This window comes from Globicephala melas, chromosome 8 (assembly GCF_963455315.2).
Source record: "Globicephala melas chromosome 8, mGloMel1.2, whole genome shotgun sequence".
Lineage (NCBI taxonomy): Eukaryota > Metazoa > Chordata > Mammalia > Artiodactyla > Delphinidae > Globicephala > Globicephala melas.
Genome location: NC_083321.1, coordinates 77,216,434 through 77,230,648, shown reverse-complemented (window position 1 = coordinate 77,230,648; position 14,215 = coordinate 77,216,434). Strand labels below are relative to the sequence as shown.

At 35.6% G+C, this 14,215-nt stretch overlaps 1 pseudogene; it reads left to right on the top strand.

Moving 5' to 3' along the window:
* The first annotated feature begins 473 nt into the window (after nt 1-473).
* LOC115867479 (small COPII coat GTPase SAR1B pseudogene) lies at nt 474-1,058 on the top strand (annotated as a pseudogene).
* The last annotated feature ends 13,157 nt before the right edge of the window (nt 1,059-14,215 follow it).

The following is a 14,215-nucleotide window of genomic DNA, read 5'->3' as shown; positions in this document are numbered from 1 at the left end:
ATTTTATATAACTCAATATATCCAGAATATTAACATTTCAACATGTAGTCAATATAGAAATATTTTACTGTTTTTGTATTACATTTTGTACTACATTTTCATATGTATTTTACACATAGAGCACATTTCAATTCAGATGTAAATTTACATCAAAATACTTGAGCTGATTTAAAAATTTTTTTTTAATTTTAAGATCTTTAAAAATTCAAAGTTGAGAAAGTAGTATCACATACCCAAGTTGTTCCAAACATACTTAAAATTTTTCAAATAACTAAATTGAATATGAAAAGTTCTTTTCTTTTAAAATTTGCATCCACATTGACAAAACTTGTTCATCTTTTCCAAGAAGAATTGATTTGACTTTGAAGCAAAAGCACATCAAGCAATCATCACAATTTGCAGTTCAGTGTCAGAGGCTGTAGGGCCAATGCCAAGCAAGGAATAGCATTGTCTTCAGTAGCAGACTCTAAGGTATGGATAGGTCCTTCATATTTGATTGGATATACAGTGGTTTCAGCAGAATGCTACAGTTTTTAGGATTATATAAGAGAACTGGCAAATTGGTATTTCTTGGATTGGATAATGTGGGAAAAACAACATTGCTATATATGCTAAAAGATGACAGACTTGGACACATGTCCCAATGTTATCTCCCCTTTCAAAAGAACTAACCATTACTGGCATGACCTTTGCAACTTTTGATCTGGGTAAACATGTTCAAGATCAAAGAGTGTGGAAAAACTACCTTCCTGCTATCAATGGCATTACAGTTCTGGTGGATTGTGCAGATCATAAAAGGCTGTTAGAATCAAAAGAAGAACTTGATTCACTAATGACAGTTGAAACCATTTCTAATGTGTCTATACTGATTCTTGGGAATAAGATCAACAGACCTGAAGCCATCAGTGAAGAGAGGTTACGAGAGATGTTGGTTTACATGGTCAGACAACAGGAAGGAGCTGAATGCCGACCTTTAAGTTCTCATGTGCAGTGTGCTCAAAAGACTAGGTTACCGAGAACGCGTCCTCTGCAGGTACAGGTCATTAACACCAACCTGAATCGGTTCCAGGTCTCACCATTCAGGCCCACTCAGAGATCTGATCATGCAACATTCATAACTTGAATTCAGTAAAATGATGTTGGTTATAAAACAGATTAGTTAGATTATTAAAATTATATCAACAATTCGAGTGAGAATTGAAAACTGGTTATAACAATGTTAACTTTATCATTCCCTAAAAATAATTAGTTTTTACAGTTTGCAATCTGATATTACCCCAGCAATATTTACAGTATAAAGAGCAACTTTCCAGCCATACATTTGAAGCACTTTTAAACAATATGAAACTACAAATATAAGCCATATTGAAAAGCTCATGATCTTAAATTTTTGTCTACTTTTTGAAACTAGTTTTTAAATTTTAGATTATATGTCCACCTAGTTTAAGTGTACAGTTAATAATTAGCTGATTGATGAGGTCTTACAGTTTTCAATAATTTTTCTTACACAAACATCACGCAATAAAACAAACTCTAAGGTTTGACATCCTTAAAAGCGTATCAATTTCAAAACTATGTCAAAGGTTAGTAAGTTCACTAACAAGACAATTCAGTGTTAATTTCAAATTCAAAGGGGGTACTGCATAAATTGAAAGCAACTCTTTTGGTCAAAGTGTAAAAACTTCCACTTATAAAATGAACAAGTTCTGAGGATCTGATGTACATTGTGGTGACTATCATTAACAATACTGTATTGTATACTTGCAAGTTGCTAAGAGACTAGATCTTAAATGTTCTCAACACCACCTCCTCAAAAAGAAAAAAAAAGATAATTATGTCAAGTGATAGATGTGTTAACTAACCTTATTGTGGTAATCATTGCATTATCCTCACATTGTACACTTTAAACTTACACAATGTTATACGTCAATTATATCTCAATAAAGTTGGAGGGGGAGGAAGCAAAGAAACTCCAAATTTATCATTAGCAAACAAAATGTTCTTCAATTTTTTTTGGATTTTTTTCAGACAATTTACATAACACTCTTGGTTATAATTAAAATATTCTGCCTATTAATTCATATTATAAAAATGTATAAAATCATTATTAACTAGTATTATGAAAAATTTCAATATCAACATTAATTCTTACATCTATAGATCTAGATTACAAATAAGCTGTTCTATTCCTTGAAGCCTAAAGTTTTGCCTGTTTACATGCAGCGTGATATGACTGAGAAAACGTAAATCATAACTGCCAAGTTTTGTCTGTCATTATTGAAAATGTGGCAAATATTCTTTTGTTTCAAGAAAATCTTGAATTGGGGTTAATAGCATAGTAAATCTTGGTAAAATTCTTTTACAACTCAACCAATAAGCATTGGTAAATAACACAAGATCATTAAATTCAGGGTCTTCTACTTCTTTCAACAGTGCCATAAACTGGTGCTGATTCATAGTATTGGCATGTATATATGGAACAATTTTAATAACTGTATACATGACACTTTCCATGAGTCTGATTCAGAAAACTGAGCACAAATATTTTCAATATGTATCATTTTGTGGAAGAAAGCAATAAGGGAAACATCAATTTCTTATTTTTAAATTCTTATAAATCCAGATTTTTGATGTAACAGCTGAAGCACCTCCATCATGATATAAAAAACTTTTTTTCATATTTAGCTGAAATTCTTCTTTGACAGTCATAAAAATTTCAAATATATCTATGCCACGAATTTTGCTTTTTAGTCTATGAGTTGACAACACTTCTTCATAAGTTTGGAAGTCCTCTGAGACTAAACATAACCAAAGTATTAATTAGGCATGACTCATCCTAAGCACTTGAAATGTGTTAAAGAAAAGTACTTGCAGTCTTTCCAATTCTGAATCAATCGATCTTTGATATTCTTAAGAAGGGCTTGTATTCCATGGGTAATTGTTTGGTGACTTCATTGAAGATATTTTATTTTTTATAAAATATGATTTTTACTCTTTTCCTAATAATTTTATAATATTTCCAGAAATGAAATAATAATTTCTTTTACCATGTTTCCATCTAAAAATGATTTTCTCTTTTGTGCAAGAATCTAAGTCATTTAATATCTAGCTAAAGTTACAAGCTCAAACCCTATTAGACATAATTTTTAAAATTGCTGTTGGATATTCATTTCTGACTTCTGGCAACTAATTTAGTCTATTCTTTTCAAATCTTTTTGACTGTTGAGAGGAAACTTATCAAATAAACCATGTATTTTCTGATAATGTCTCTAATATTGTCTGCTTTATTATCTTAAAGAACACTTACACATCAAGCAAACTGCTTTTTCATTTTGCTCGGCCACAAAAAACTGCAATTGCCATGACTTGTGAAATTTGAGACACATCTTCCCCTAGTCTTTTTTTTTTTCCTTTATTGCTCTAGTTGTAGGACTGGCTTCTGCATCTCCATTTGATTCTAAACACTAGTATGCCCTAGTTTTAAACTTAAAATTTTGTCCACACTTAATTTTTAAATTAGAACAATAATATAACTGTTTTAATTGAAATAATAAGTATTTCCATTTGATTACCAATTACAATTTACATAGGTATCACTGTAACTGGTGCTTTCTGTATAAACATCCAAATAATTGTGTTACAATGTTACATCGATGCGTAGGGAAAAGCATTTAAATCATTTTGTTGACACCAACTAGATTGGTAATGTGTTTATGTGTAATACTAGAAAAGACACAGGTCCACCATGCACACTGCACCATTACAGTAACATTACATGATTCGATGGTTAAGGTGCAATGTAACCTTCTCAGAACAATGGAGTTGTATTTAATGAAAAAATTTTTACATTGGTTCAATTTTTAAATTTCAAAGTAAATTAGTTTAAACTAAGCTGAAATCAACAATTCAGTTCCTCAGTAGTGCTAGACACATTTCAAATGCTCAGGAGCCCACGTGATTAGTGGTCACTGAATTTGACAGAATAGCTTTACACCATTCTTTCCTGGTCCTGGCTTGCTTTCTGTGGGGGGACCGTGCTGTGCGGCTTGCAGGATCTTAGTTCCCCGACCAGGGATTGAATTGGGTCCCAGGGCAGTGAAAGTGCCGAATCCTAACCACTGGACTGCCAGGGAAGTCCAGTCCTGGCTTGTTTTTGAACCCCAACTTTGACCTTCTATTTGCTATGCATTAGCTCTGTCTTTCCTGATGGACACTAATTAGCTTGCCCTCATCTCACTGTCCTTCACTGCTCTCATCTAAATCAGACAATTAAGCCTTCGCTTCAGCTTTTTGGTCCCATCCTCTGGCAGCATCTACTTGGTTAGTGTTTTTCCCAGTCAAGCCTGAATCCCATGGAGGAGAGTGGGAATAGGATGGGCTGAACATTAGTAAGAAGAAAACAGAGGCCAAGATAATGAGGAGGCTATAAAAAGCAAGTAGCAACTCTAAATTCTTATTTCTTATCTTAGATATATGACCTTAAAAAACTTGCAGAACATATTACTTAACTATTGACATAATTATTTTTGAAAATCACACAGAATAGTGGAAGAACTGAAAATGAGCTAACATTTCTAATTTTCATAAAAGAAAGAAACTTCTGCAGACAGTTCAGGGTAAATAAATGTAATAACCATCTTAAGCAAAATTCTATTATGAATTAGTCAAAGAGTGGTGTGTAAGCTTGTAGAAAATGAAGACGTGATCACCATGAGGTAGTCTGCAATCACAAGGAAAGATCTGGGCCCGACCCGCCCACTTCCTGTTTTGATAAGCTTTGGAGACTGGTGGTAATACTGCAGATGTGTAATTTCATCAAAGCCCTTGGCAACGTCTCTCACGATATCTTTGTGGCAAATGAACAGAAACTGGCTGGATGATGGCATATGTGGTGTTGATTTGTATCTGATGTTTAATCCAAATTTTGTCAAACAGACTTTTTTTCTCCCTGCACATGTTCATGATGTCTTGGGGTCTGATCTCAAATTCTTCTTTTGCAATATTTTAGTGAATATAATGAAAAATAGATTGGATGAAGATACTGCTCATCACTTTTAAAAGCGGCAGAAATCTAGGACTGACACCAGCAAATAATAGTCTTAGAACTTCAGATCTTGACAGGTGAGATTTGTAATGTTAATTGACCCACCATGGCATAAAATAGCTCAAGAATAGAATTGCAGAGATGTGATTTGTAGTGTAACCTGTGTTAACCTGACCAAACCAGCATAGGATGGGATGTAAGGAGTGTGTATAGCTTCTGAAAAGTGGGACATGATAACAGCAGCCTCTGGTTATTGTAGTTGCTGGAACTCTAGACCCATGCAAATCCCTTCCCCCGGGCAGCTTCTGGGTGGCTTCCCTTTCTCCCAGGGGCCACTAAAAGTCTCCTCAGTAGCTGGCACTGATCTGGCATTGCTGCCTTGTGGCATCTGCCCCTGCTGGTGGGTGCAGGTTGCAGCTGTTGCCACCACTCCTGCCTGGGCACTGTCCCGACAGTTCCTCTGCCTCCCCAGTAAACAGAACAATGCCTGGCACGTAGTACACACTTAATAAGCATTAGCTAGATGAATGAATGAATGAAATTTTCAGTTTTATACGAAGAACTTTCTAATCACAGACGTTTTTCAAAATGGAAAGGACTTCCCCCAAAAGACTTGATGTATCTAGTTGTCAGAGATATTGAGCAATACATTCAACTTCTAATCAGAAGCAGGGAGGAAACCAGAAGAGAGTCTATATTTGCATGAAATGTGACTATTACAGGATTACAGATATAACTGTAGTTGGGTTTCTCATAAGCACAACTGATTTCTCTCTCCATTCCCCAATTCTCTTCCCATATGTGAATTTCTCTCCCTCTCTTGCTCTCACTTACAGGTGCTCTCTCTCTCTCTCTCTCTCTCTCTCACACACACACACACACACACACACACACACACACATCTTTACGTAATCTGGATGCTGCTACCTGGAGCCCTCACTCCCTTGTCCCTTGATATCTAGGTTGCCTTGAGGCCAAGTTTCATGGCGAGGGTTATCCAAGATTTCTATTAATTTCTGGAAATTTATGCAGTCTCATGACCCCTTATGACCCCAAAATCCTGCATCTACACACGCTATCTCTCTCCAACCAGCATCTACATAGACATGAACTCTATCCTTTTCATCATTTTCCACCAACCAAAATACACAGACTTTAAAGAATCACCGGGGTCCATCCTATCACCGATTGCCCATAACGACTTTAATATGCATTTTTAACATCTTTATTGGAGGATAATTGCTTTACAATGGTGTGTTAGTTTCTGCTGTATAACAAAGTGAATCAGCTATACATATACATATAACCCCATATCTCCTCCCTCTTGTGCCTCCCTCCCACCCTCCCTATCCCACTGCTCTAGGTGGTCACAAAGCACGGAGCTGATCTCCCTGTGCTATGCAGCTGCTTCCCACTAGCTATTTTACATTTGGTAGTGTATAACCATGCCACTCTCTCACTTCATCCCAGCTTACCCTTCACCCTCCCCGTGTCCTCAAGTCCATTTTCTACATCTTCCTATCCTGCCCCTAGGTTCTTCAGAACCTTTTATTTTTTTTAGATTCCATATATATGTGTTAGCATACGGTATTTGTTTTTCTCTTTCTGACTTACTTCACTCCGTATGACAGAATATAGGTCCATCAACCTCACTACAAATAACTCAGTTTTGCTTTTTTATGGCTGAGTAATATTCCACTGTATATCTGTGCCACATCTTCTTTATCCATTCATCTGTCGATGGACACTTAGGTTGCTTCCGTGTACTGGCTATTGTAAACAGAGTTGCAATGAACATTGTGGTACATGACTCTTCTTAAATTTTGGTTTTCTTAGCGTATATGCCCAGTAGTGGGATTGCTGGGTAATATGGTAGTTCTATTTTTAGTATTTTAAGGAACCTTTATACTGTTCTCCATAGTGGCTGTATCAATTTACCTTCCCACCAACAGTGCAAGAGTGTTCCCTTTTCTCCACACCCTCTCCAGCATTTATTGTTTGTAGATGTTTTGATGATGAGCATTCTGACTGGTGTGAGCTGATACCTCATTGTGGTTTTGATTTGCATTTCTCTAATGATTAGTGATAACATGCATTTTTAACTTAATAAATTGCATGGTAGCTTTCCAAGACAATAAACATCTATACCATTTTTATGATTACACAGGTCTACTATGTGAAGATACAATAAAATAGCCATTATACAGTATTTTAAACAATGTTGAGATGAACATCTTTTTTTCTAACAATTGTTCAACTCATAATTTTTAATTTTAATTTTTTTAATTTATTTTTTCTTTATTTTTATTGGGGTATAGTTGTTTTACAATGTTGTGTTAGTTTCTACTGTACAGCAAAGTGAAGTAGAGTTCTCTGTGCTATACAGCAGGTTCTTATCAGTTATCTATTTTATACATATTAGTGTATATATGTCAATCTCAATATCCCACTTCATCCCACCCCCATCCTGCTGTTCCCCCTTGGTGTCCATACATTTGTTGTCTCCATCTGTGTCTCTATTTCTGCCTTGCAAACCAGTTCATCTGTACCATTTTTCTAGATTCCACATATATGCATTAATATATGATATTTGTTTTTCTCTTTCTGACATACTTCACTCTGTATGACAGTCTCCATGTCCATCCACATCTCTACAAATGACCCAACCAATTTCATTCCCTTTTATGGCTGAGTAATATTCCATTGTATATATGTACCATATCTTCTTTATTCAGTTGTCTGTTGATGGACATTTAGGCTGATTCCATGACCTGGCAATTGAAAATAGTGCTGCAATGAACACTGGGGTGCATGAGTCTTTTTGAATTATGGTTTTCTCTGGGTATATGCCCAGTAGTGGGATTGTTGGGTCACATGGTAATTCTATCTTTAGTTTTTTAAGGAACCTCCATGATGTTCTCCATAGTGGCTGTATCAATTTACATTCCCACCAACAGTGCAAGAGTGTTCCCTTTTCTCCTCACCCTCTCCAGCATTTATTGTTTGTAGATTTTTTGATGATGCCCATTGTAACCAGTGTGAGGTGATTCCTTATTGTAGTTTTGATTTTCATTTCTCTAATAATTAGTGATGTTGAGCAGCTTTTCCTGTGCCTCTTGGCCATCTGTATGTCTTCTTTAGAGAAATGTCTATTTAGGTCTTTCGCCCATTTTTAGATTGGGTTGTTTGGTTTATTTCATGTTGAGCTGCATGAGCTGTTTATATATTTTGGAGATTAATTCCTTGTCCATTGATTTGTTTGCAAATATTTTCTCACATTCTGAGGGTTGTCTTTTCATCTTGTTTATAGTTTCCTTTGCTGTGCAAAAGCTTTTAGATTTCATTAGGTCCCCTTTGTTTATTTTTGTTTATATTTCCATTACTCTAGGAGGTGGATCAAAAAAGATCTTACTGTGATTTATGTCAAAGAGTGTTCTGCCTATGTTTTCCTCTAAGAGTTTTATAGTGTCCGGTCTTGTATTTAGTTCTTTTATCCATTCTGAGCTTATTTTTGTGTATGGTGTTAAGTAGTGTTCTAATTTCATTCTTTTACATGTAGCTGTCCAGTTTTCCCAGCACCATTTATTGAAGAGGCTGTCTTTTCTCCATGGTATATCCTTGCCTCCTTTGTCAGAGCTTAGTTGACCATAGGTGCATGGGTTTATCTCTGGGCTTTCTATCCTGTTCCATTGATCTATATTTCTGTTTTTGTGCCAGTACCATATTGTTTTGATTACTGTAGCTTTGTAGTATAGTCTGAAGTCAGGGAGTCTGATTTCTCCAGCTCAGTTTTTTTTTTTTTTCTCTCAAGGTTGCTTTGGCTATTCGGGATCTTTTGTGTCTCCATACAAATTTTAAGATTTTTTGTTCGAGTTCTGTAAAAAATACCATTGGTAATGTGATAGGGATTGCATTGAATCTGTAGATTGCTTTGGGTAGTATAGTCATTTTCACAATATTGATTCTTCCAATCCAAGAACATGGTATATCTCTTCATCTGTTTGTGTCATCTTTGATTTCTTTCATCAGTGTCTTATAGTTTTCTGAGTATAGATCTTTTACCTCCTTAGGTAGGTTTATTCCTAGGTATTTTATTCTTTTCATTGCAGTGGTGAATGAGATCAAGTCCTTAATTTCTCTTTGTTATCTTTCCTTGTTAGTGTATAGGAATGCAAGAGATTTCTATGCATTAATTTTGTATCCTGCAACGTTACCAAATTCATTGCTTATCACTAGCAGTTTTCTGGTGGCATTGTTAGGATTTTCTATGTGTAGTATCATGTCATCTGCAAACAGTGACAGTTTTACTTCTTTTCCAATTTGGATTCCTTTTGTTTCTTTTTCTTCTCTGATTGCCATGACTAGGACTTCCAAAACTATGTTGAATAATAGTGGTGAGAGTGGACATCCTTGTCTTCTTCCGGATTTTAGAGGAAATGCTTTCAGTTTTTCACCATTGAGAATGATTTTTGCTGTGGATTTGTCATATATGGCCTTTATTATGTTGAGGTAAGTTCCCTCATGCCCACTTTCTGGAGAGTTTTTATCATAAATGGGTGTTGAATTTTGTTAAAAGATTTTTCTGCATCTATGGAGATGATCAAATGGGTTATTTTAAATTTTTAAAATAAATTTATTTATTTATGTATTTGTGGCTGTGTTGGGTCTTTGTTGCTGCATGTGGGCTTTCTCTAGTTGTGGCAATCAGGGGCTACTCTTTGTTGTAGTGCACAGGCCGCTCATTGCGGTGGCTTCTCTTGTTGTGGAGCATGGGCTCTAGGCACGCGGGTTTCAGTAGTCGTGGCACGTGGGCTCGGTAGTTGTGGCTCACAGGCTCTAGAGTGCAAGCCCAGTAGTTGTGGTGCATGGGCTTCACTGCTCCATGGCATGTGGGATCTTCCAGGACCAGGGCTTGAAACCATGTCCCCTGCCTTGGCAAGTGGATTCTTAACAACTGCACCACCAGGGAAGTCCCAATCATATGATTTTTTATTCTTCGATTTGTTAATATGGTGTATCACATTGATTGATTTGAGTATATTGAAGAATCCTTGCATCCCTGGGATAAATCCCACTTGTTCATGGTGTATGATCCTTTTAATGTGTTGTTGGATTCTGTTTGTTAGTATTTTGTTGAGGATTTTTACATCTATATTCGTCAGTGATATTGGTCTGTAATTTTCTTTTTTTGTAGGATCTTTGTCTGGTTTTGGTATCAGGGTGATTGTGGCCTCACAGAAAGAATTTGGGAGTGTTCCTTCTTCTGCAATTTTTTGGAAGAGTTTGAGAAGGATGGGTATTAGCTCTTCTTTAAATGTTTGATAGAATTCACCTGTGAAGCCATCTGGTCCTGGACTTTGTTTGTTGGAAGATTTTTAATCACAGTTTCAATTTCTTTACTTTTGATTGGTCTGTTCATATTTTCTAGTTCTTCCTGGTTCAGTCTTAGAAGGTTATACCTTTCTAACAATTTGTCCATTTCTTTCAAGTTGTCCATTTTATTGGCATAGAGTTGCTTGTAATAGTCTCTTATGATGCTCTGTATTTCTGCGGTGTCCATTGTAACTTCTCCTTTTTCATTTCTAATTGTTTTGAGTCCTCTTCCTCTTTTTCTTGTTGAGTCTGGCTAAAGATTTATCAGTTTTGTTTATCTTCTCAAAGAACCAGCTTTTAGTTTTATTGATCTTTGCTATTGTTTTCTTTGTTTCTATTTCATTTATTTCTGCTCTTTTATGATTTCTTTCCTTCTACTAACTTTGGGTTTTGTTTGTTCCTCTTTCTCTAGTTCCTTTAGGTGTAGGGTTAGATTGTTTATTTGAGATTTTTCTTGTTTCTTGAAGTAGGTTTGTATAGTTATAAACTTCCCTCCTAGAACTGCTTTTGCTACATCCCATAGGTTTTGGATCGTCATATTTTCATTGTCATTTGTCTCCAGGTATTTTTTGATTTCCTCTTTGATTTCTTCAGTGATCTCTTGGTTATTTAGTAACGTATTATTTAGCTTACATGTGTTTGTTTGTGTTTTTTACAGTTTTTTTCCTGTAATTTATTTCTAATCTCATAGCATTGTGGTCAGAAAAGATGCTTGATATGATTTCGATTTTCTTAAGTTTTCCAAGGCTTGATTTGTGACCCAAGATGTGGTCTATCTGGGAGAATGTTCAGTGTGCACTTGAAAAGAAAGTGTAATCTGCTGTTTTCAGATGGAAGGTCCTATAAATATCAATTAAATCTATATGGTCTATTGTGTCATTTAAAGCTTGTGTTTCCTTATTAATTTTATGTGTGGTTGATCTGTCCATTGGTGTAAGTGAGGTGTTAAAGTCCCCCACTATTATTGTGTTACTGTCAATTTCCTCTTTTATAGCTGTTAGCAGTTGCCTTATGTATTGAAGTGCTCCTATGTTGGATGCATATATATTTATAACTGTTATATCTTCTTGGATTGATCCCTTGATTGTTATGTAGTGTCCTGCCTTGTCTCTTGTAACATTCTTTATTTTAAAGTTTATTTTATCTGATATGAGTATTGCTACTCCAGTTTTCTTTTGATTTCCATTTGTACAGAATATCTTTTTCATCCCTTCACTTTCAATCTGTATGTGTCTTGAGGTCTGAAGTGGGTCTCTTGTAGACAGCATATATACAGGTCTTGTTTTTGTATCCATTCAGCGAGCCTGTGTCTTTTGGTTGGAGCATTTAATCCATTTACATTTAAGGTAATTATCGGTATGTATGTTCCTATTACTATTTTCTTAATTTTGGGGGGTTTGTTTTTGTAGGCCCTTTGCTTCTCTTGTGTTTCCCACTTAGAGAAGTTCCTTTAGCATTTGTTGTAGAGCTGGTTTGGTGGTGCTGAATTCTCTTAGCTTTTGCCTGTGTGTAAAGGTTTTGATTTCTCCGTTGAATCTGTATGAGATCCTTGTTGGGTAGAGTATTCTTGGTTGTACATTCTTTCCTTTCATCACTTTAAACATATTGTGCCACTCCCTTCTGGCTCGCAGAGTTTCTGCTGAGAAATCAGCTGTTAACCTTATGGGAGTTCCCTTGCATGTTATTTGTAATTTTTCCCTTGTTGCTTTTAATAATTTTTCTTTGTCTTTAATTTTTGTCAGGTTGATTACTATGTGTCTTGTTTCTCTTTGGGTTTATCCTGCCTGGGACTCTCTGTGCTTCCTGGATTTGGGTGGCCATTTCCTTTCCCACGTTAGGGAAGTTTTCAATTATAATCTCTTCAAATATTTCCTCAGGTCCTTTCTTTCTCTCTTCTCCTTCTGGTACCCCTATAACTCGAATGTTGGTGCATTTAATATTGTCCCAGAGGTCTCTCAAGCTGTCTTCATTTCTTTTCATTCTTTTTTTCTTTATTCTGTTCCGCAGCAGTGATTTCCACTGTTCTCTCTTCTAGGTCACTTACCGTTCCTCTGCCTCAGTTATTCTGCTATTGATTCCTTCCAGTGTATTTTTCATTTCAGTTATTGTATTGTTCATCTCTGTTTGTTTGTTCTTCAGTTCTTCTAGGTCTTTGTTAAACTTTTCTTGCATCTTCTTGATCCCTGCCTCCATTCTTTTCCCAAGGTACTGGGTCATCTTCACTATCATTATTCTGAATTCTTTTTCTGGAAGGTTGCCTATCTCTACTTCACTTAGTTGTTTTTCTGGGGTTTTATCTTGTTTCTTCATCTGGGAAATAGTCCTCTGCCTTTTCATTTTGTCTATCTTTCTGTGATTGTGGTTTTCATTCTGCAGGTTGCAGGATTGTAGTTCTTCTTGCTTCTGCTCTGAGATGAACATCTTATTCATTCATTTTCTGTTGACTTGGTCTGATATTTTACCTTGATACAGAATTCAAGAAGCATTGTCACTGAGTCATCTCAACATACCAAGAATACATTTCAGTTTACTTTATTTGAAAGACTAAAAGATGATTTTATTTATTTATTGTATGTATTCCTTCTTTATATTATTTTTTAGATTGAACACTAATAACAACATTTATGATTAAGTGTTTTCCCATTTGAGCAAAAAAAAAAAAACAAACAAGAAAACAAAAAACCTTTATATGTTGTCTTTTCAAATCAAACTATTGTTAGTTAATTCTTCAAAAATAAACACAATAATACATTTCTCTGTGGGCTCACCAGGCTTCTACACACGTTTGTCACACTTGGAACATTAAACAGTGAACTTTTTTTAATGGTAATGTTAGCACCTTCTAGTGGTAAAAAAGCAAAACCTGGCCAAGATGGTTTGGGTTTTTTTTTTTAATGTAAAAAAGAAAACCACACACACAAACATAATCTATAGCTTCGTGGTATTTTTACTTTTCTTTCCTTTTCTTCATATAACTGTGAAGACTGTGAATCTCCAAAAAAAGAAACTAAAATAGTGTGAAGTCAATTCAGGACATAATTTCATCATAAGTGTGAAATCATGTATTGTAGGTTAGGTATAAAAGGTCAAGATGTTTCAGGAAATTTTAGGTGTTTTTGTTTTTTAAATGATAACTTTTCACAATGTCTCAGATTTCTGAACAGCTACTTAAACTGTATTTGTCTTTGTGGTTAATTACTTTTATATAGCCTCCAGCTCAGCATTATACTGACTTATGTTTGAAAAGAAATGCTGATGGGATAGTATTGTGCTAAACCACATCCATCTGGCAACAAGAATAGAAGATGTGGCGTTGCACATTTAGTAACAAAAGAAAGAAAATCTGCCCTTATTAACACTGAAAAGCACTGAAGAAGAATTCTCCTGCTTCTCCCAACAGCATTTCCTGCACTGGACAGCACTGCAGGTCTGTCCTTGCATTATGGTGAGACAGTTTAAATGCCATTTATGAAGATTTTCTTTTTGACGTGGTTCAGAACTCTGGACATAATTAATCCAGGGTTTCCCTCATATGGGAAATTTTCCTAAGTTTTTCTCAGTTGCTTAGGATGTTAAAAATGTCATAAGAGGGTTTCATTGTTCTGAGAACTGGATCTGAGACTATAGTAGGACAATGACCATGAGTGATTTGAGTATGAGATAAATTGTAACTGCCTCTAGCTGTGTCCTTTCTGTTTCCAGCACATTCCTCCCCACCACAAGCTCAAGCAACCTCTCTCATTCTTCTTGACACCACAGGGAGGCAGTGAGAGTTACCGTGGGACACATAAGAAGTTC